The following is a 21,167-nucleotide window of genomic DNA, read 5'->3' as shown; positions in this document are numbered from 1 at the left end:
AAATATATAAAGAAAAATAAATAGTTTGCATTAAGTGGCAAGTATTTATGGGCTATTTGAAAAGAACCAGGGCAGGAGGGAAGAGTCATGGTGTTACATGGATTATCTTCCTTTATACCCACTTCTCAATGGGTAATGTAAGACACTGCACTTCTGGTTCTGATGACACAGTTAGTTTGTGTCTTCAGAGAAGCTGCTTTGAGGAAGTCCCTTTAAAATGAATGGCCATTGTATAAGAGCAATATCTCCACATATATGTCTGCATGCACTAAGAAACATGAGATTCAGGGCTGGCATTACAGGTGAGTGAGCTGTGTTTTCAATTTGGGTGCCATGCTCAAGGGGGTGCCAGTGTCTTGGTGTGACCAAGGCAAGATATCTGAGAAGTAGGTCTGGGCCCTTATCATGGACATTGCTGGGAAAGCCTAGGAAAAGGGGAATCTGTCACACTGCTAAGTTTTGCAGACTTGTGGAAGTCACATTGCTTGGCAATGCTGCAAAGCTGACCACAGGGTAGGGTGCAGCTGAAGGCACTGTTAGCCCAGGGTGCTATTTACCTGATGAATGACATTAAGTGGCCCTAATCCATTAAAAGAAATCACATTTATATGCTGAGGCGGGTGCACAAACGACACTTCTTTTGGAAGCAGGGTGAGACCAGCTGCCATGTTGTCGGTCTCTGAAATACTTGCAGTCAGCTACCAGCTCCTTCCGTGTAATTCCGGACAGCCATGAACCTCAAGTGGCAGAAGAAAAGCTAAACATTTTGCTTCATGAAGAGGTTTCACAAGACATCTCAAAATGCATTTGACATCAGCCCTATTGAGAAATCTCTTCTGTTAGCGAGGAGGATTTAACTGGTCCTTTCTCTCAGGTTTGTGTGTTTAATTAGCTGACAGAACAGCGAAAACAGCAGGAGCCTGAAAGCTGAGGACTCTCTGCAACAGAAAATAAATGTGGAAGCACACAGATGATCTGAATGTGTCAAACACTGTTAAGGAACAAAAACAGGGTGGAATTTAACTGGAGACCTGCTTACCTTCTTCCCATGGGCATGTGGTTGGTGATGCTGAGACGAGATTGTAGACTAGAGGATGGCCTTTGGCCTGGTCTAGCAGAGTTCTTCTTAGGACCATTGCCTGACTATTGGAATGAGCTACAACAGCTTTTTGGTGCTTACTAAAAACATGCCTGTGATCCTGGGCTTTTGCGGGGGCTTAATTTCCAGTATAACATCCTTGGGGTTTTTAACTTCCATCTATATATTGCAATTTTCATGGTGATGTCTGTACTTCTCAAGTTGCTGTTTGACGCCTTGGAATTGGATGTGAAAGGCTGTATAGAAATACTTTAATAAAATAAATAATAGAAATAAATGAGAAATTCTTTGTCAAATTACCCTCAAGGCAAAGGTGCAGTGCTATTCTTCAAGGAGTTTCGAATAACTTCAAGAGAAAGGCATTTAAGGTGCAATCCTAATCAAGTTTACTCAGAAGTAAGTCCCACTGAATTAAGTGGGGTTTACTTCAAGGTATGTGGAATTAGGATTACAGCCTCAGGCTGCTAACTACTGCTATGCATGCTTACCTGTGTAAAAGTCTCATTGAACACAGTGTTTGTGTAGGACTGGCTTGTCAGAGCGCCTCGGATTGGAATGTCAGTAGAGGATTGGAATGTTAGAGTGCATTACACACCCCATTCAACCTATCAGCAGAAATCTGATTGATTTCAATGGCTTCCTGGATCACAAATTCTGGGAGAAACCCCACCCATAGGCAAATGTGATGCAATCAAGTAATTCCACTTATACTGCACTCCTGAGAATATGTCCTATTGAACTCAATGTAGCTTACTTCTGAGTAGATAGGCATATGATTGCATAGTTCTGTAGTTCCACTACATTCAATTGTTAACAGATGAGGAAATGTTCTGGAGAAAAGGAGAGAGCGCAAACCAAAAACGCCATAATTAATGCTTGCCTATATGCATGGGGATAAAGGATTCTGAGCTGCTGGGCACTGAGCTATTCACAACTATGGCTTGAAAATGGTGTTCCCTTACACTGAGTCAATACATTGGTCCATCTAGTTCAATATTGTCTACGCTGATTGGCAACGGCAGCCCAAGGTCTGAGGCAGGAACCTTTCCCCACTATACTTGGAGAGGCCAAGGACTGAACCTGGGACCTTCTTCATTCAAGGCAGATGATCTACCACGGAGCTATGGCCCTTTTGCTACGTGATCCTGCCCTTAATATCAGCTGGTGAAGTACTTTTCTGGGTTATTCTGCTGACTTATTCCTGCTGAGGTCTGGCAGGTGAATAGTAGCAAATGAGCATCTTTGTGGTGGCACTCCATTTGTGGAACTCCCTCTGCGGATTGGTGCACTTGGTGTGAACACATGTGCATTCAGCACTAGGGATGAGTGAATCCTGTCATTTTCAGTTTTGTCCCATTTCTCATTTTTCCAGTTGTAACTTCAGATCTCCACATTTCCACATCAGTTTGCTTTTTTTAAGTGCACATTTCTCCTAATTATTACCTTTGGAAAGCAATTTTACTTACTATAATACATTTTTGTATACTTTACCCTAGCATATGCAGTTTTATACACACTATTAGCAGGAGAACTGCATTGCAAAATTCAGAGAAGGGGTCGTTGCAAAGCATGGCTGTATTTTGCTTTGTGTTTGCAGCTGCTGTTGTTATTTCTTTAGGTTCTTTCCATGGAAAATTTATCTGGATTTCTTTCCCTGTTACTTGTTCTGAAAATATAATAGCATCTCAAGAGGCCTTAACAGCTTGTACAAGTACCTTACTCTTTTTCTGTTGTCTGTTTCATCAATGTGTCACATGATCATATTTGAACTGTTATCTCTAGCCAGTCAAACTTTCTGTCTTTTTTAAAAAATGGTGTGGGTGTATGAAGCGGTGGATCATCCGGTACTTCCAAAAGCCTGCCAGCTTTTTATTTCCAGGTGGGAGTGTGGCATTTTTCCTTTTGTCTTGCCTGGTGGATCTCCATCTTTCAGAATTACCCATCCCATTAAAATCAGTGAGGCATGGGCATGGGCATGATCCTGGCATTCATCTGGAGCTTTGGATCCAGCAGATAAAGCCTGCCTCTTCCCTGACTCTGCCCCCAAAATGCCCTGTTTTGAGACCTCACACTGACCACCAACGACAGTAGATTCATTCCTTAAGAGATTTCCATGGGTATAGCAGAAGGTTTCTGAGGCAGACAATGGACACCTCTGCCCCATCCTAACGGGGGTTAGGATTGTGCTCTGTAATAGGATCAGGACACCAATTTATTTTGTTGCTATCAAAGGTATTTCAAAGAGAATCTAGGTGCCTAAATGCCCTGTTGCTGGCCACTTTGGAGTTAAATATTTCTTCTAGAGGAGCAGAATAGCTAGCTGGATAATTCCCCCACCCTGTTCCTTTCTGTTTGAATAATCAGCCAGCAATAAATTTACTGATCTAGAGAATTTGGCGCAAAGTGAAAGTACTGTAACTTAATGATATAAAATAACTCCTCCCTAGAAATTGAAGAAGAAAGCCTACACTTTCCTTACATTATCATACATTAGTAACAATCCCAAATAATTGTAATGTATGGAAATTGGGTTTCTTGACTAGAATAACCATCTCTTCGGCATGCAAGAGTAGTGGATAAATGCTTCATCGTCTCAAGTATTCATGGAAGAGGGACTTTTAGCAAGTGAATAAAAATATATCAATGTGAAACATGTTAACTCAATGTAACAGTGTATAATTTAGCATTCACATTAAATGTGTGTTATAAAAGCATCATCAACTTTATTTTAGTTTTAACAGAGAAAATTAAATGCACAAATTGTGCTAATGTAATGGTGTAGCTCAGAAGTGTAACAGAGAAGTTGAAAAATCAGGATCATGCTCTGCCCCCACCCGCAACTCTGGCAACTTCTTCAGCAAATGCAATGGTTATTTTCGAGGGTTTAATTTAGCACTTAGCTTCATTCAAAAAGTCCCATTTTAGGTGCTTAAGTGAAGGGGATATGTGGGGTGCATGTTCAATTATTACATCAATGCTGGACCTAAGAACCATCTGCACTGTTAACATTGTAGGTGGGTTACACTATTTGGGACTTTTCAGTTTAGGGAAAATGGTGAGTGAGGGGAGGACCCGACAGAGCTGCAGACAATTACGTATGGTGTGGAGAATATGAATAGAGTCCTTTTCTCTCAAAATACTAGAACTCAGAGCCATACAATGAAGGTGAATGTTGGAAGATACAGATTAGACAAAAGAAATTACTTCACAGAGCATATAGTTAAACTGTGGAATTCACTCCCACTAGAAGTGGTGATGGTCACAAACGTGGGTGGTTTTAGGAGAATTAGGCAAATTCATGGAGGATAAGATTATTGGGGCTACTAGCCACAATCATTATGTTTTACCACCACTGTTAGATGCAGTTTCCCCCTGAATACCAGGTGCTGGGTAAAACAATTGGTTTGACACAGTTAAAACCAATTAAAACTCAGTTAAAATCCTGTGATCTGTGGAGCTCCAGAGCCTGTTTTCTGATCCATCACCATCTTAACTGGAAGTCATCTTAACCAGAAACCCAGGTGTTACATACTCAGGTGCTAGATTTTGTGCTGCCATGATGGTTATTTATCAAAGGATGGTTTGTGCCACAAACTACGCCTAAACAGAAGGCCAAAATGCAAGACCTGTTTTCCATCACTCTCCCTCTCTCTTAACTGCTTGTCTTTGTTTTTTATCTTTTTAAGTTATGTATGATATAATCATTTTTTAACTACCAGTTTCTATCCCTTACCTGTTTTAAGCCTTATGTGTTCAGTTTATCCATATGTTTTATCATATGCTTGTCTGTGACCGAAATAAAGTTTGATACAGGAGCTGGGAATCACAAGTAGGGAGAGGCTATTCTGCTCCTGCTTGCAGGCTTCCCATAGGCAGTTTACAAAAATATAAAATAAAACATGAAGGTTCTTGATTTTAAAAAAACACAGCCTGATTAAAGCAAGTATTGAAAAACATTCAAAAGATGATTAAAGACAGCAGTAGCTAAAAAGAGATAAAACACATGTAACTTCCACATGTCTGAATGGCATAGCTTTCAACTTTTCCCTTTTCTTGCAAGGAATCCTATTCGGAATAAGGGAATTTCCCTTAAAAAAAGGGAAATGTTGACAGTTATGCTGAATGGGTTTACCTCACTGCTATTTTTCTAGAAAAAGAGGTGCCAGAACTCACTATGGACATGGCCCTTGTTCTCTTAGAATGGCACTGGCACCCACCTGAGAGGTGCCGGAACTGAGTTTTGGTGAGTTCCGGCTGAAAAAGAGCCCTGGTTTGCCAAAACAAATATGTTTTAAGCAAGCACTGAAAAAACTATAGCAAATGTGCTTGTTTGATTTCAACAAATGGGGCTTCAGCCTGATCCAGAAGGACCCTTCTGATGACAACCTTGCATCATGAGAAGCATGCAAATATGCTACGTATCCTGGACTTTCACTGTTACACTTGCAGTAGGGCTGCTATTGTATAAGCCATGACACGAGTAGAAAGAAGTGGCCACTTCTGCTCTGATCAAGGTTGGCCTGCTTATGAGGCTGACCAAAATACTTACCTCAGGCGGCTGAATCCTATAAGGCAGCGGTGTCCCTGTAGGCCCCTTGTCTGCCCCTGCTGCCAGAGCCACACAGCTTCACAGGCAGCTGCAGCTTCCAGCGAGATCTTGTGAGAGTTCTGAGGAAGATTTTCTCGTGAGATCTCACCAGAAGTCGCTGTGTGTCCCCAGCAAGCAAGGCTTTGGTGGGGGTGGCAGAAGTAGAGGGGCATCTTCCTGTTTTGCCTCAGATAGCAAATGGGACAGGCTGCCCCAACTCTGATAAAAGTAAGAGGAAAGCCTTGAGAATTAACAATTTGAAGTATGCACCAGCATTGGAAACTCACTCCAAGGAATGCTGGATGGGTGCAAAGAACTGGCTACTATCCTGGTTATTGCTACTTAGGCACTATGAGAGAGCAGGTCACTGAATCACAACTAGGGGAAAGGAGCTACCTTTAACTCCTCACTAGAATGCTTTTTTGCTTCTACTTCCAGTTAGGATTTTTGTTTCCTTGCTTTAAGCCTCTACAGCACTACATCAGAAATGGAAGTGCAATGGGTAGGAATTTATGGAGTGTCAATGAGGAAGACCTAATCATTAGAATTCTGAGCATGAAGGTCTGAGAAGGAGCTAAAGAAAACTTAGAGAATAGTAAAGGTTTGGTACATTAAAGTAGCAAAAGGGAACTTCTCTCTAGACCTATGCAATATGGTTAGAATATGGTTTCTCTTTTCCCCCAACACACACATAAATGTGCACACACATACACACAGTTGAGCAAAACCTCTTCATTTGAGCTCTTCCGTAGGAGATGCTAATTGGCCTATAAGGAATAATCTCCCTCTGATGCACATGTGTAAATTGGCATTTAGTGAAAATTAATTAATCTAAATACAATGGTAACAACTGGAGGACATGTAATCAGATGTGGGGAGAAAAATAAGGGAGACCAATCTAGAAAACCATGATCTTTCCTATATTTGCAGTATTTCATGAGTATAAACCTGTTTGGTTAGAAATCATGACAAAACTTTGTAACAGGAGTCCCAATTAGTGGACCAATATCTTATAGTTTCTGATAATTTTGCATACCCTGTAAAGATGTTGATGTGTCAGATCAACAACCAAGATGAACGGAAGAATTAGGCCAATTTACACCCCACTCCTCACATAATATTTGGAATGAAGGAGTAGTGCAGACAATCTCGAGAGGATTTCCCCCCACCCCATGTGGTGATCCACACTATGTAGATGGGTAATCATGAGAAGTGCAATATATCACCCAGTTTCTCTCTGGCGCTGGAGAACTGGAAGTATGGTATGTTGGGAAAAGGTGTGATGTCACACTTTATGTGATTGATTCTCTCTGTGCTGGGAAGCATCACGAAGGAAAGGCAGGATTTGGTTTATTTTTTATTTTTTATTTTTCTAAGGATCAAAGTCCAGGGGCTAATTAGCATGATCATCTGGACTGGGGGGGGGGGGAAATTTCTGTGAATAAAAATGAAGTGTAAATTTTACCCCCTTCAGGCAGCATGGCAAAATTGTCAAGAGATTGCATCTTCAAGTGGCCACAGTTCAATATGCAGCTACTGTATCCCATCCCCGCATCTTGTGAGAGGGTGGAAATATAGCATCTAGACTTGTAGTGAAGTGCTATTGTGGCCATTTAACCACAAAGGGGATCATTCAAACCACATTCGCTCAAGCCCCACCACCTCATCACTAAAAAGATCCATGTGGTTCGGCCTGATGAATTATGCAGCTGATGAGTTTGCTGCTTGTGAGATACATGTTTCCTAAAGCACACTGAGTGCCTTTAAAGGGCACTCAGCTCATGTCTGCCATGGTGGTAGTGTGGGCAGCACATGCATCCTAATCAAATATTGAGTATTTGTCAGAAGATACTCTGTGGACAAGCACATATCTGTGCACATATCTGGCACATAAAGGGGGAATCATGTTTATTCCCATTAGATATCAATCCAAAATTCTTCCACTTACCTGACTGGCTTCTGGGGTTGACTGTTCTCCAGAAAAATACATAACTACACATGAATATTTTTTATTTTATGTTTACCAAACCTGGTATTCAAGCTGCAGTGGTGTTAAATGCTTGGGTTGAATTCAGCGGGCTGCTTCCGTTTCACTGGCGTAAGGATGTCTGTAAGAGATGAGAACATGATTGATCAGGTGTTTACATTTATGGGTGTTGAAGATGACTTTTGTTGTTGTGAACAATCTCTAATCTGTTTAAAACTTAAAGAAATTGTGAATGGTTTTCTCTCACACACCAAACTGGCTGTCTCAGAATAAAAGCATAAGAAGAGTCCTGCTGAATCAGGCCAAAGGTCCTTATCCATGGGAGCCCATAATAATAAATAAATAATAATATTTTTATTATTTATGTGCCGCTCATATGACTGGTTTGCCCCAGCCACTCTGGGAGGCTTCCAACAAATTAAAACACAGTAAGACATCAAACATAAAAAATGTCCCTATGCCTTCAGATGTCTTCTAAAAGTCAGATACAGTGGTACCTCTAGTTGCGGACACAATCTGTTCCAGGGTGATGTTCGCACCCTGAAACGTCTGCAACTAGAGCTGCGCTTCTGTGCAAGCGCGGAGCATGATAGAGTGCTTCTGCGCATGTGCACGCGGCAAAACCCAGAAGTATACACTTACGGGTTTGCCGCGTTCGCAACCCGAAAAGCCGCAACATGAAGCAAACGCAACAAGGGGTATGACTGTAGTTGTTTATTTCCTTCACATCTGATGGGAGGGCGTTCTACAGGGTGGGCAGAACTACCAAGAAGGCTCTTTGCCTGGTTCCCTGTAACCTCACTTCTCACAGTGAGGGAACCACTAGAAGGCCCTTGGAGCTAGACCTCAGTCTCCAGGCTGAACAATGGGAGTGGAGAGGCTCCTTCAGGTACGCAGAGCCAAAGTCTTTTAAGGCTTTAAAGGTCAGCACCAACACTTTAAATTATGCTTGGAAATGTACTGGGAACCAATGTAGATCCTTTAAAAACTGGTGTCCTGGCAGCTGCTCCCAGTCACCAGTCTGGCAGCCACATTTTGGATTAGTTTCTAAGTCACCTTCAAACATAGAGCGCATCGCGGTAGTCCAAGCGGGAGATAACCAGAGCATGTACCACTCTGGTGAGCCAGCAAGCAGGACCTGGGTGCAACAGCATTCTCCTAACACATGATTCCCAGAACTTATCTTCAGGAGCAACTGGCCTCTGACAATGGAGGCAGAAACATACCCATCATGATTGTTATTGTTTATCCAGTTTACCCACCCGTCCTTCTGAAGGTGTCCAGGGTGGCAAGGCCTCATAGTCACTGATAGTCGTATCCTCCATAAATTTGTCTAATTCTCTTTCAAAGGCATCCTAAGTGGTGGACGTCACTCTATTACAGTGGTACCTCAGGCTACATACGCTTCAGGTTACATACGCTTCAGGTTACATATGCTTCAGGTTACAGACTCCACTAACCCAGAAATAGTGCTTCAGGTTAAGAACTTTGCTTCAGGATGAGAACAGAAATCGTGCTCCAGCGGTGCAGCGGCAGCAGGAGGCCCCATTAGCTAAAGTGGTGCTTCAGGTTAAGAACAGTTTCAGGTTAAGTACGGACCTCCGGACCGAATTAAGTACTTAACCTGATGTACCACTGTAAATACATTGAAGGTCTTTTCAAACACTAAATGTAGATGAAGCATGTATTCATTGCAACACACACACACACACACACACACACACACACATTATCTAGACTATATTTCCCTTGATCATATCTGGAGAACAATGTCAAAATGTAGCACAACAACAATGCACCCATAAGCAAATGATGATTGCCCAAACACTCCCAAGGAAAAAAAAATATTGGTCCTAATTATAATCACCGTAGATAATTGGTAGGCAATAAGGACAAGCACAATAGTTCATTACAGCTTATCCTCAATTTGTTGACGACTGTATTTCTCAGCATACATAATGTAATTTGGAAGGAAGGTGTGTCTATTTCTAGACAACGAGGAACAAAAAAACTGCGAGAGTCTTCTTTTCTCCAGAATTTATTATTTAGATAGAGGACAGGTGCATTTTTAGGTAGCTTAGGCTTGTTTAGGTAAGGGACAGGAACATATTTGCAAGAAACTGGACAACAGAAGAATTAGCACATTTTTTGCACAATCTGAAAAATAAGGCACATGAAGCTTGCACAACCACCTCCCCACACCTTGATAATTATTAATAGAAACCTAGCATGCTGTATCTTCCTTTGAAAAGTCAAATCAAATTAAAATACAATTAGCATTATAATTCAGCCAGTTCATCCTGAGTGGCATTTTAAGAAATTAAAGCTCTGTAGCTGGTATGCTATATTTATAAAAATTTGCTTGGGAAACTGTGTCGAAGAGAATCACCGCAGTTTCGGCACTAGAAGCTTCAAAACCTGCCATTGCTCTATGCATCTTTTTGTTGTTAAGAGCCAAATGCAATTACAAGTGGTTTCAACCTTCACATTTAGCTCATAATCAAAATATTTATTAATGATGTGCATTCCACAGAGAAAGTATTGCTGGATGGAAGTATTGCAACAGGCATTGAACGAAATCAAAGGTGAACACCGATAGATGTCACATGAGGAAAGTAAATAAACAGAGGCAAAGCAACTATTAGAGTAAAAAAAAAAAAAGCATATAGATCAATCAAAAAAATCAATACGGTCATAAACATATGGTGAAAAGATAATTAATTCTTTTCTTTTGTATGCGTTCCTCTCAAAAGCATCTTGCTTTGTATGCAGCTCTTTCATGTCTCATCACACTTCTTTTTATCACTGCAGTATTTTCTATCCCTCCAAAGATTTTTATCTGTCAGATGTTTTTTGATACTAATATTTTAAACATGCAGCATGTTAGTAGCAGCAAAAGTCTTAATATACTTTCTGCATGGATATCATGAATCACCTCATTGATGAGTGCATATTTGAAGGGTTTCTAACCATCAAACATCAAAACATTTTAGCTATTAGAAAGGTGACACATATTTTTCTTTGAATGCTGGACTACTTTGCTTCATTTTCTTAATTTTTATAACTGTGCTGCTGACTACTAGGGAAAGCTTTTTATATGCTCCCCCTCCCTGGCTCTCTGTGTGCTGTTCTTTCAAATAAGTCTATTAATAATAAATACCCCAAAAGCTCTTATCATTACATACTAGGAACAGAATTAATATTGGTATCATTATTATCTGAACAATTATTTCATTCTGCACTAATGGCTAATTTGAGAAGTATCACTTCAGAACATTTTGTTGAATCTAGCCATCACTTATTATCATGGCATAATACAATGTCTATTTGGAAATGGATTGTTTAAATCAGTATTTCCCCCCCTCACATTGTAAACTATGCTCAGGAATTACCTCTGACAGAGAACTGCTGTAATTTCTGATATACACGTAAGAGTGAAAAATATGGAAAAGACCTTTACAGCTCAAGTCTATAGCTTGAGTGTGACTGAGAAACAGCACGTTCAGACTAAAAGCACTGTCATTGACTTTGGTACAATGTAAGAACTTTTTTCTTCTTTTTCTTTATTATGTTATTTGCAGCTACAGTTCGAAATGCATTGTGATAATAAGAGTGGGGGGGAGGGGGTGTTCTCCACTGACCGTAAATTAACACCCAATGTTATCATGAAGAGCTCCTCTAAGCTAACATATTCAAGCAAGACCAAACTGATTGTCACATAGTGAATACTGATGTCTATAATAAATAGCCTTGAAACACAATTGGTCTAACATCAAATATTATCTAGGTCTAACATCAAATATTATTCTGCCTTTTTTGAACGACATATATTTTTGTAGTTTTAAAAGTGCTTTGTACTTCTTTTGAACTCAGCAACAGGTGTTACGAATATTTCAAATTTCCCTTCACTCAAATCTTGACTTGAATTTGCCACCTATAAGATTGTGGGCACATCTTCTTGCAGTTACTGTTGCAAGATGTTGACACGGCTGTAACTGATGATGCTGGCACAAATGTAAATTTGTTCCTTATATAATAGTTTGATGGTAAGTAAATAGTTTTATTTATTTATTAAGTGCCTGCATGGGGGAAAAAGCACTGGGAGGTTAGCTGGATTTAGTGCCCATTGAAGAAATTGCAATTCTCTGATTCAGTCTACTATTGTTGGTTTTAGTTTAGCTCCCTCTCAATCAATATCGAACAGGGCATGATTTAATACGGTTTTATAATCTCCAAAAAAATGGGGGGAGGGGGTTAAAGGAGAGAGGAGGGCAGTTGTGTTATTGTCATTCATCAAAGGGGCCCTTTCACATATCTTTGCTTTCACCTGCTGAGACCCATTTGGTCTCTTTCAAAGAGAATGCAATGACAAAATGAATGAAAAATGCAAGAATAAGAGTCCCTTTTTCTATCCAATAGTATAATCAATGGGTACTTGTTATCCCTATTGTATTTCACAGAGGTAGTTTTAAGACAATTAAATCTCGCTTCTCAGGCAAATAATTTTGGTAGTTAACCTGAAATAGCCAACAATATTGAAGAGAATGAATGCATGTGAAGCAGTGATGTAATGGGATACTGCTTTGCCAGGGATTTATTTTTTTAAAAAACCAATTCTTTACAGCTTCACTAAACTACAGTATACGTGAACTGTAATTACTGACTGATACCATCCAAATGGAAGACAGAGAGAAGTGGAATGTTCCAGCAGATGACAGAAAAGGTGAACAATTGTGATACCGTCTTTAAAATACAGAAAAGTAAAAGAAAGAGAACAAGCACTAAAGCAGCACAATATTGTATTATCTTTCTAAAATCTAACTGTATCTTAATAAACAGGAAATGTTTACATAGTTAACAACTATGGTGTAACAACTAATTTAGTTTTAATTCCTTTTGCACCAACCTACATTTGCACATTAATCTTTCCCTCTTCTTACTGAATTGATTACATGTCGAAAGAAAGATTGTAATGGGTTGGAGCGACAGAACACTCATTTTATATATTTTTTGTTATTTATACAACCTCTTTTGGAAGGTGCTCAAAGCCCTTTCCCGAGCTCAATGAGTTAGAATTTACTTCACCACCTAACATTTCTATAAACTGACATAAGCTTATACCTCTGTTGAGAATTCTGTTCCATCGGTCTCTATACAATTAAATACCCTAGCTATCCTTTCCCTCTGGTTTTAGTGAAACTGGTCTCAGCCCTTAACTCTTTAATTCAAGCACAGTCTAGATAATTTAACCCCTATTGAACGACAATGAACAAATCTTCTGGTTCTGTCTTAATAAGTGGCTCCTGCACATTCTTGGGCCTCTTTCTTTTGTCACGAGACTTATCCATGCACTTGATCAACCTCACATATGAGTGGGTAGCTCATAGATCAAAGATGCAGCAGTTTTCCTGATCTTCAGAATATATTTCAGGAATTTAGAGAGTTATGTCCCCAATATAATTGGTGAACGTGGTGCTTCAGCATACAGTACACCAAAGCATGACATAATGTGATGTTGGGCAAGCACTGCAGTGATATTACAGTGGCTTTGAAAGGAGAGAAGACAGTGTACATTTTAGAAGCCCAAGCAGAAAATTCAGATCGCTGGAACCATGGCACGCACATGGTTGCTTCAAGGTCCATAATGTGCTGAATCCTGGGTTCAGGGAAGGGAGTTTGATCGAATGGAGGCTTCCTCTGGCAGATATTGGATATTGGTGAGACTTCAACTCTGATCCCATGACTCTCTGCTTCTTAATAGTAGAACATTGATTACAGTGGAACTTTAAAATCTAAAATTATGGCTTAAGTTATTACAGACCTGGATGCTGGTCCCATTGAAATCAACAAGACTAATGATCCTTTAGTGACACTTGCAAAGAAAACCACAAAATGCTCTATTCCATCTCCTGAACCAATGTAAGGTCATGAACTATCACATTAAAGTCACTGCTACTGGCATTTGACTCTAGTTTTGATAGACCATTGGTAAATATCCACTCTAGGAGGATAGCTGTTTGCATGAATCACTCTTTTGGTATAACTAGTAGCAGATTGAGTTGAAAGTTATGTGATAGATCCACTGTATTTGTAGACCCCCAAAAGTTGCTTAGGGTGCTTTTTTAAAGCTTCCTGAATTCAATGTGACACATGTGCCTGCACACATACATACATATACCCTTCCCAGATGGTTGGAGCAGTCCTCAGTGACAGTGCCAAGAACAATGTTGGGGCAGGTAGGAGATTAAATCCAGGCCTCTGTTCCTCCTTCCATCAGTTGATGGAGCTGTTAAAGGTGACATTGTTGACCTTCCATTTAGAAATTACATGCATGGAGATCTCTGCACACAGAAACATCTGTAAGGATCTGTGGATCAGGACCTCTGTTTTTGTTTTTTTAAAGCACAAAATGTGAGGAAAAAGTCATTATTTTTTCATCAGAGGCAACGAGAACACTGTGATGAAGGGAGTTCTTTTTTAAAAAAAAAAGTACAAAGAAACATCAGTTGCACAGTAAATAATGTGCCTGGGATTGTGGCCTCCAATGGTGCTCACGGATATTTGTTAAGAATAGCCTTCTGCACCATACAGCACTGTCATGATGGATCGAGACGTGCTATGGTCTCAGTTTCATTCATCCCAACACTGGCTTTGAGTCCATGTCAGATTCTGTACCCTTCAACAAAAAATGATTGGCAGATTGTTTCAGACTGAGGCGTAGGGGACCAAGTGCTGTTGTTAGTCAAATTCTACTGTTAATTCAGTGCAGAGAAGCAAATGGGAAGAAGGATAATAGACCTTCCTTCATGTTGTGCAGCATTTCTGGCTGATACAATTGGCCCTCCAGAAAGGAACACAGTTTCTGGAGCTGCTATTGTTTTGTACAGGGAATAAATTGCATTCTTTCTGGCATTCTCCCTCTCCCTCTACCCTCCCGCCTTCTTTCATCAGCACTGTAGGGGGAAGGTAGAATTCACAAAACTAGCACCTCATTTAGTTTTTTCCCTTTCATCTTTTCCGCCTCCGTTATCTTTTATTTATTTTCTCTTATTGTTTATTTATTATGAGATTTCTGATAACTGCCCCTTTGTCAATTAGATATCAGGGAGGTGTACAAAATGAGACCGAAGATGGTTATACAACTGTAAATAACAGCCATGAAACTGAACAGCAAACAAGCAGTCAAAACAACTTTCAGAGGCAGTAAAGAGAGACTATGCAGCTAATACACCCAGCGGACAAACAGACAAGTTTTGACCTGGCATCAAAAAAAGAACAAACTTTGCTGTACTTAATGCCTAACACATTTCTTAGATTTTGGAAAATCAATCTATAATCTATCTAAGTATTTATTGTTTTCTTATTTTCACAATCCCGTTCATATCTCATTTGGCGCTGTTTTAATAGTTTTCCCGCATATTTGTAATATTGTGTATTTAGTTATTGTTATATCTATCTATCTATCTATCATCTATCTATCTATCATCTATCTATCATCTATGTATGCCAACACTTTTTGGAACTGAGTCCAATATTCCTAATCAGATGTCCCACATTCAGAAAATTAGAAATCCTTGTTGCTGGCTACTTTGTCAGAGAGTAGGCATAGAGACACTCTGACAAAGACAAGAGCCAGACTAGATTTAATGGCCAGTTTCGTGAGTTTAAATAAGGAATTCCCTGCTTACATGGAAAGAGCTTGCCACTTCTTACATCCCTGTAATCTCCCTGCTTCCAAGTGCTTTCCCTTCACCCTCCCTGCACGGAAGCCATTTCTGGTATTGGAGATCAGTGAAGGAGGAAAGTTGTGGGAAGATCTCTGCATGCATCAGACATGCACCTCTTTGCTTTCTAAACTCAGATACCTCCCCTAGGCTCCTCCTCCTTTGTGACCAATGTAGTTCTGTGTTTAAGTGCAGTAAATTCCTGCATTTAACATTTAGTTTGGCCCTAGCTAACCCCAAATAAGGTTCCCTACTGACAAAACAGTACAAGTCTGCCAATAAAATCTAAAGCAAATATACTGATAGTCTCAAAACTATCAGGATGCTTTGACTCTAAGCAGACAGACTTGGAAAGAAATCCCTTTGGCTTCAGTGGGATTTGTTTGTAGGCTCACAGCTTAAAGATGCAATCCTGCACCCAGGTAGGCACATTCAAGGTCACTTTACCTGCCATTCCCATACAATTTATGAATAGAGGTGGAGAAGCATGCATACTGTCTCATTTAAAGTATGATTGCTGCGACTACGCAGGGTGATATGTTAGCCGGGATACACTAGCTGTGTATTTTTCAGAAATTCTGATGGCATACCTATATATTTCTGCATGGAAATTATTTCCATTCAGTGGGAGAAATGTCCTATCACTCCCACTGAAGTAGATGGTCTCAGTCCAGGTGTGTAGGTGGAAGATCACACTGGGGAGGCATATGTAAGCTGCACTGAGCTCTTTAGATGAAGAGTGTGGCGCAAGCTTAACAAATAAATGCAGCCAGAGTTAACGATGCACTCACCTGCACTTCCATTTGCCCCACTACTTCCCCCTGGGAAAACCAGCTGAATCAGAACAAATGGCAATAGTGTTTTCTGAGGATTGGCGTTCGCTCGAATTTACCACTAAAGGGTGGGTTTTCTGGGGGAATGCAGCAGATCAAAGGCAAAACTGCTTGGGCCTATGGCCAGAAGTCACAAAACAAGCAGAAAGCTGCTTGGAACTGTGCTTTCCAGGTATGGCACAAGCAGAAGTGTATATGAGCCCTATGTCTATATCTCAGTGGAATTCATGCTTCTCAGTGCTCTCCATTCATGGGAAGTTCTTTGATTCAGCAGAGACTTCCATGAATGAAAGGGGAAGGGCTGTGATTTCCTCAAGTTCACTTTTCTTCTAAAGCTTTCCAAGCCACCCCTATGATATTTTGGAAAGTCTACTCTACAACAGATGGAGAAGGTCACCAGAGATTGCAGAAGGAAAGGGAATCAGTAAATAAATGACTTACTTCCCCTAATTCTGCTCTTGGAAACTTCTGCTAGATTAAAGAGCAATCCCTGGGTGGAAATGGAACATTAGTTACAGACTTGGGTATTCTAAACCTATGGCTTTCAATGGGATTTGGTTTCAACTACCTCCTCATTGAATTATGCCCAGTGACAGGTCACACTTTGCATGTGTGTATGTTGTCAACAATGGTTTGCAAAATAAATCTGTTAAGCCTTGTTGTCAGGTAAAATTGGATCATCCAAGTTGGTAAAGATCCATGGAATTTCTTCAAGAAAAAAAGAAAAAAAAGAACTGGTTCACAATCTGGCATGGTCAGATTTTAGGGGTTGCATGGGAGACTTCCCTGTGGAGAGCTGTACTCACAAAAGCTCACCTTTTCACCCTCCTAAATATGTAGGCATTTGAAATCAGGGTTCCAGAGCACTTGCTATTTGGGCTGGGGAAGAGAGGTGCAATCTCACTGACCTCTTCATGTGTTGGATGGCTGTACTATTGCAGATGGATTTAATCACCAGCTATTATGTTAAAAAAAAGGGGGGGGTTGACTTATGGAAAAGACTTCTGGAACTTTGGTTCGTGAAAGAATGAAGGGCTGGGGGAGATTACATTAATTGCCTTGCCTAAGATGACCTACTAAGCAAACCTAGGGCTATCTGGTGTCAAAATGAGGCCGCCCCTCCATCATTTACAATGCTCCCCATTGTTTTACCTTTTTCTGAATCAGGATTATCTGCTATGAACTCATTCTGCGCGTTTAACAATTTTTACCACAGATGTGCTTTCTGGTTTGGGGCAAGTTGCTTTCAGTCCCTCTACATACAGAGCAGAAGGTAACTGGTTGCTTCTTCCAGTGTTATTTTGTAGGCCTCAGTTGAGTTCAGCAAGCTGATTTGAATTGGTCAGCTTGCTGTTCTCTGTGGACTTGCCAAAGGAATAATGGGTATGCATGTTTAGCTCTTTGGAAACTTTCTTAAGAACTACAGTTATAGAAAAAAATCTTATTCAAACTTTTATCTCTGTTCCTTGAGAAAGCATTGCTTATGTAAAGGAATTCTGGAGAGGTCTGGCAGCAACCAAGCTAGGGAAGCTTTGGTTGGCTGGTGAGAGTTGTGGGGCAGTCAAGCCTTGAGCACAGACTCTTTTATGAGGGAAATTGCCACTGCTGACATCTGTAGCTTTCAGCTCAATCTACAGTACAATCCACCAAGTGTGTTGAATCCAAACCACTTTCTTCCCAAAGAAGCCTCCTCCTGAAATATTAAATAGCTGCCTTTTAGTGTGGTGTCAGTAACGTTCAACATCAGGTCCAGAATTAAGGGTTGACATTGTTGGGCATCTGCTGAGACCCACACCTAGACATGGACCTCACTGCTGGTCACCAGGAGCTCCCTGGTCTTGGTGCTATTAAAAATAGTGGAGAATTTAAACAGCTTTGGAAACAGCACTGGAACAGCATCAGTTAATGTGTTCATTCTCAACCCAGAGCAGAAATCTGGCAAGTGAATGTGATGGGTATTTACTTCCATTGGTTTTTTAAAGTTCACAAATGTAATGTGAGTGATGGCATTCCTGACCCCCTTTTCTTGATGTTCCCTTCCATTGAATTGAATGGTGTGGCCTCACATAATGGTCACATATAAATAATTGCATTAGGTTCAGCATCAGCAGACAGCAAGCCAAACAATGTTTTCGCAGAAGCCGAAGTACATTGGGCTGGAAACAGCGCCGTTTGTGGCAAATGCAAGATACATTCATACATCCCCAGTGTTCCTCCTCTTGCACTGGCTACTTACTGACCCACTTTTCTTCCTTTGGAAAGGAGAAGTAGCAGCAGGTAACACTGCCTGTTCGCTTGCCTAAACTTAGCCTCTTAGTGGTGAGGGACAAGCAGACAGAGCATCTTACCCAAGAATTCCCCACCACAAACACACACACATACACACATGGGTCAAAACTGATCTGGATCAGAAACAAACCCACCAGATACTGCTGGATCACACCTCCCATCATTCCTGGCCATTGGCCATGCCAGCTGATGCTGAGTTCAGCAACATCTAGAAGCCACAGTATCCTGATCCCTAGTCTAGGTGATTCATGGATCTGGATTAGGCTGCTGCATACGAGGCTGAGTATTCATACCTCCTATCCTTGTCTTAATTATTTGTTTTCTTTGATTTGGAAAAAAAACTGGGGGGGGGGGATCCCAAATTTTGAGCACACCCAATGTACTGTTTAGAATCACAATTGGGTGAAATTAACAGTGTCTCCCTCATTCTAAAATGAACCAGAGGAGAATTAGTTCTGATTCCTAGGTGGGTTAGAAAGCAGCATGCAGATCTTAACTATCCTTAAATAGAGATGCATTTTTAAAACCTCTTAGATTGTAAGAAATACATATGATACCAGTTCAAAAAAGTATAAAATGTATTATGCAGTCTCTGTATAAACACAACGATATCAGTAGCACAGGGAAATAAATTATGCTGCTCACTTTCCCAGGGTGTAATATCTTTTCTGAGCATATGTAAATTTGCTTTAAGAGGTTTAAAAGGAGTTTCTTAAAATATACTCCAAACTACAACAGATTTGTCATTCATGCACTGCTGAGCATAGAGGCTTAATTTTACTTTTTTTGCTATTATTTTAAATCAAGGCACTTATCCAAAAGATCAAAACAGCTTTTAAATGGACATTTTTGTGATGGGGGAAATGATAATATGTGTAGGAATATGGTAATTTTCCTACTGTGGAAGTAAAGATAGGTACCATGAACATAAACCTGCGCCAGGAAAAATTAATCCTTCCTGCAATCTAAATAACATTGCCCAGTGAACAGAAGGGCTAAATTTGTCTCCATCAGCCAATATTGGGACTTGCCAGTATAGAAATATGCTGAGAACGCTCAGTTTCTATCTGAAAATTCAGATGAGGACTGTAATAAACAGAAAGGGTCCAAATGTAGTATTTGAAAGGAAAGGTGAAAAAAACCCCACAGATATTGACTGTGACTCTGCAAACCAAGTTAGAAACATAGTCCCATACTCAGCGATGGAAGACTGAGCAAACTCATCTATGGACTGGCTGTATTGTTGACCAGTGCTATGTTCCGTGTGTCTTTTTTGACAAGTTGTCTGTCGACAATCTGGTTGTCAAAATATATGGAATTAAGCCGATCTAGCCCTTTGGGGAAAGGGCACGCACCAACCTTAAAGTTTCAACTGAAATGGATTGGGAATTGACCAGTTTGGAAATGATAATTTTGAACTGGGCTGTCATTTTCTCATCCTTCACAATCTAACCCTTAACAAAGAAGAAAAAAATAATCAGTGGCAGGAAGAAAAATGTGTGCATGTGTGTGTGTGATTTCTCTGCATGCATATGCAAAATAGGCCATTGTGAGGAATGGCAAAATACATCATAACTTTATTTATCTGTTTCCAGCACAGAATAATGTTAAGGAAAACCTGAACTATTTACTAAGCAAGGTGGCATAATGAGGTTTACCCAATTAATTGTCTTAGTTCAAAGCTAATCCTATTTTTATGCTGGGCGGGGGCGACGATTGTGTGTGCTCAAATCAGGCATGAGAAGGACCCCCCCCCCCCAAAAAAAGCAGGTGAATCATATGTGACTAAACAGGGCTTGGATAGCAAATATACACAAATGGTTTACCATGTGGCACTGCAGGGATGTCCCAGGGCAGTGCTCTCCCGCCATCTAGTGGAGACAGGGAGTCAAGGAAGCTTCCTAAATCCTTGAAGTCCACAAAATGCACTCAGCGCGGAGCCTAGTCAGCACTCTGGGGTGATTTGAATTTGTTGTTATGAAAAGCTGCCATAATCTTTTCCACCATGTGTGCGACCAGACAGCGATGAGTTTAATACTGTTGTAGAATAATCCTATCCCTGTCTACTCGAAAGTAACTGCTATTTTGTGCAATGGCTCCCAGCAAAGTGGGCTTGAGCCTTAGTTAAGCGTTTTAGCTTCCATCTACATCAGAAACACATTTGAATGTGTCTACACATATTTATAAATGTACATAGATGTTGCCTAGGTACAGGTGTAATATTGCCCAACCCTCTTCCTGCTCTGTGTTCTCAGCCTTCCTCGACACTTTAAAGCACACTGTGAGAGAATTTTATTCCTAAGTGTACAAATAAGCATTTGAATCGCAACAAACACACATATCTTTATTTCTCCCTTCTCACAGACTGTGAGGCAACAGATTGCCACAGATCAGTTGAGTAACTATACCTTAGATTCCAGCCAACTGGCACCCTAATTTAAATTCCAGCCAATTGCAATCCAAGTGTATATTTCAGTGTTACGTATTTACTTGGCTATCCATTCATTAATTTATTTATTCATAAAGGTAAAGTGACCCCTGACCATTAGGTCCAGTCGTGACCGACTCTGGGGTTGCGGTGCTCATCTCCCTTTATTGGCCGAGGGAGCCGGCTTACAGTTTCTGAGTCATGTGGCCAGCATGACTA

At 40.5% G+C, this 21,167-nt stretch overlaps 1 long non-coding RNA gene across 1 annotated transcript in view; it reads right to left on the bottom strand.

Moving 5' to 3' along the window:
* LOC308458446 overlaps positions 1-21,167 on the bottom strand; it is a 138,277-nt gene that overhangs the window by 40,840 nt on the left and 76,270 nt on the right. The window contains exon 2 of the long non-coding RNA XR_013977422.1: positions 7,717-7,795. This is a non-coding gene — a long non-coding RNA (uncharacterized lncRNA). The remainder of the gene's footprint in view (positions 1-7,716; positions 7,796-21,167) is intronic.

The sequence above is a fragment of the Podarcis pityusensis genome (assembly GCF_964106645.2).
Source record: "Podarcis pityusensis genome assembly, chromosome: 11".
Taxonomy (NCBI): domain Eukaryota; kingdom Metazoa; phylum Chordata; class Lepidosauria; order Squamata; family Lacertidae; genus Podarcis; species Podarcis pityusensis.
The sequence above is the reverse complement of the archived record's forward strand: the minus strand, read 5'-3'. Positions and strand labels throughout refer to the sequence as shown.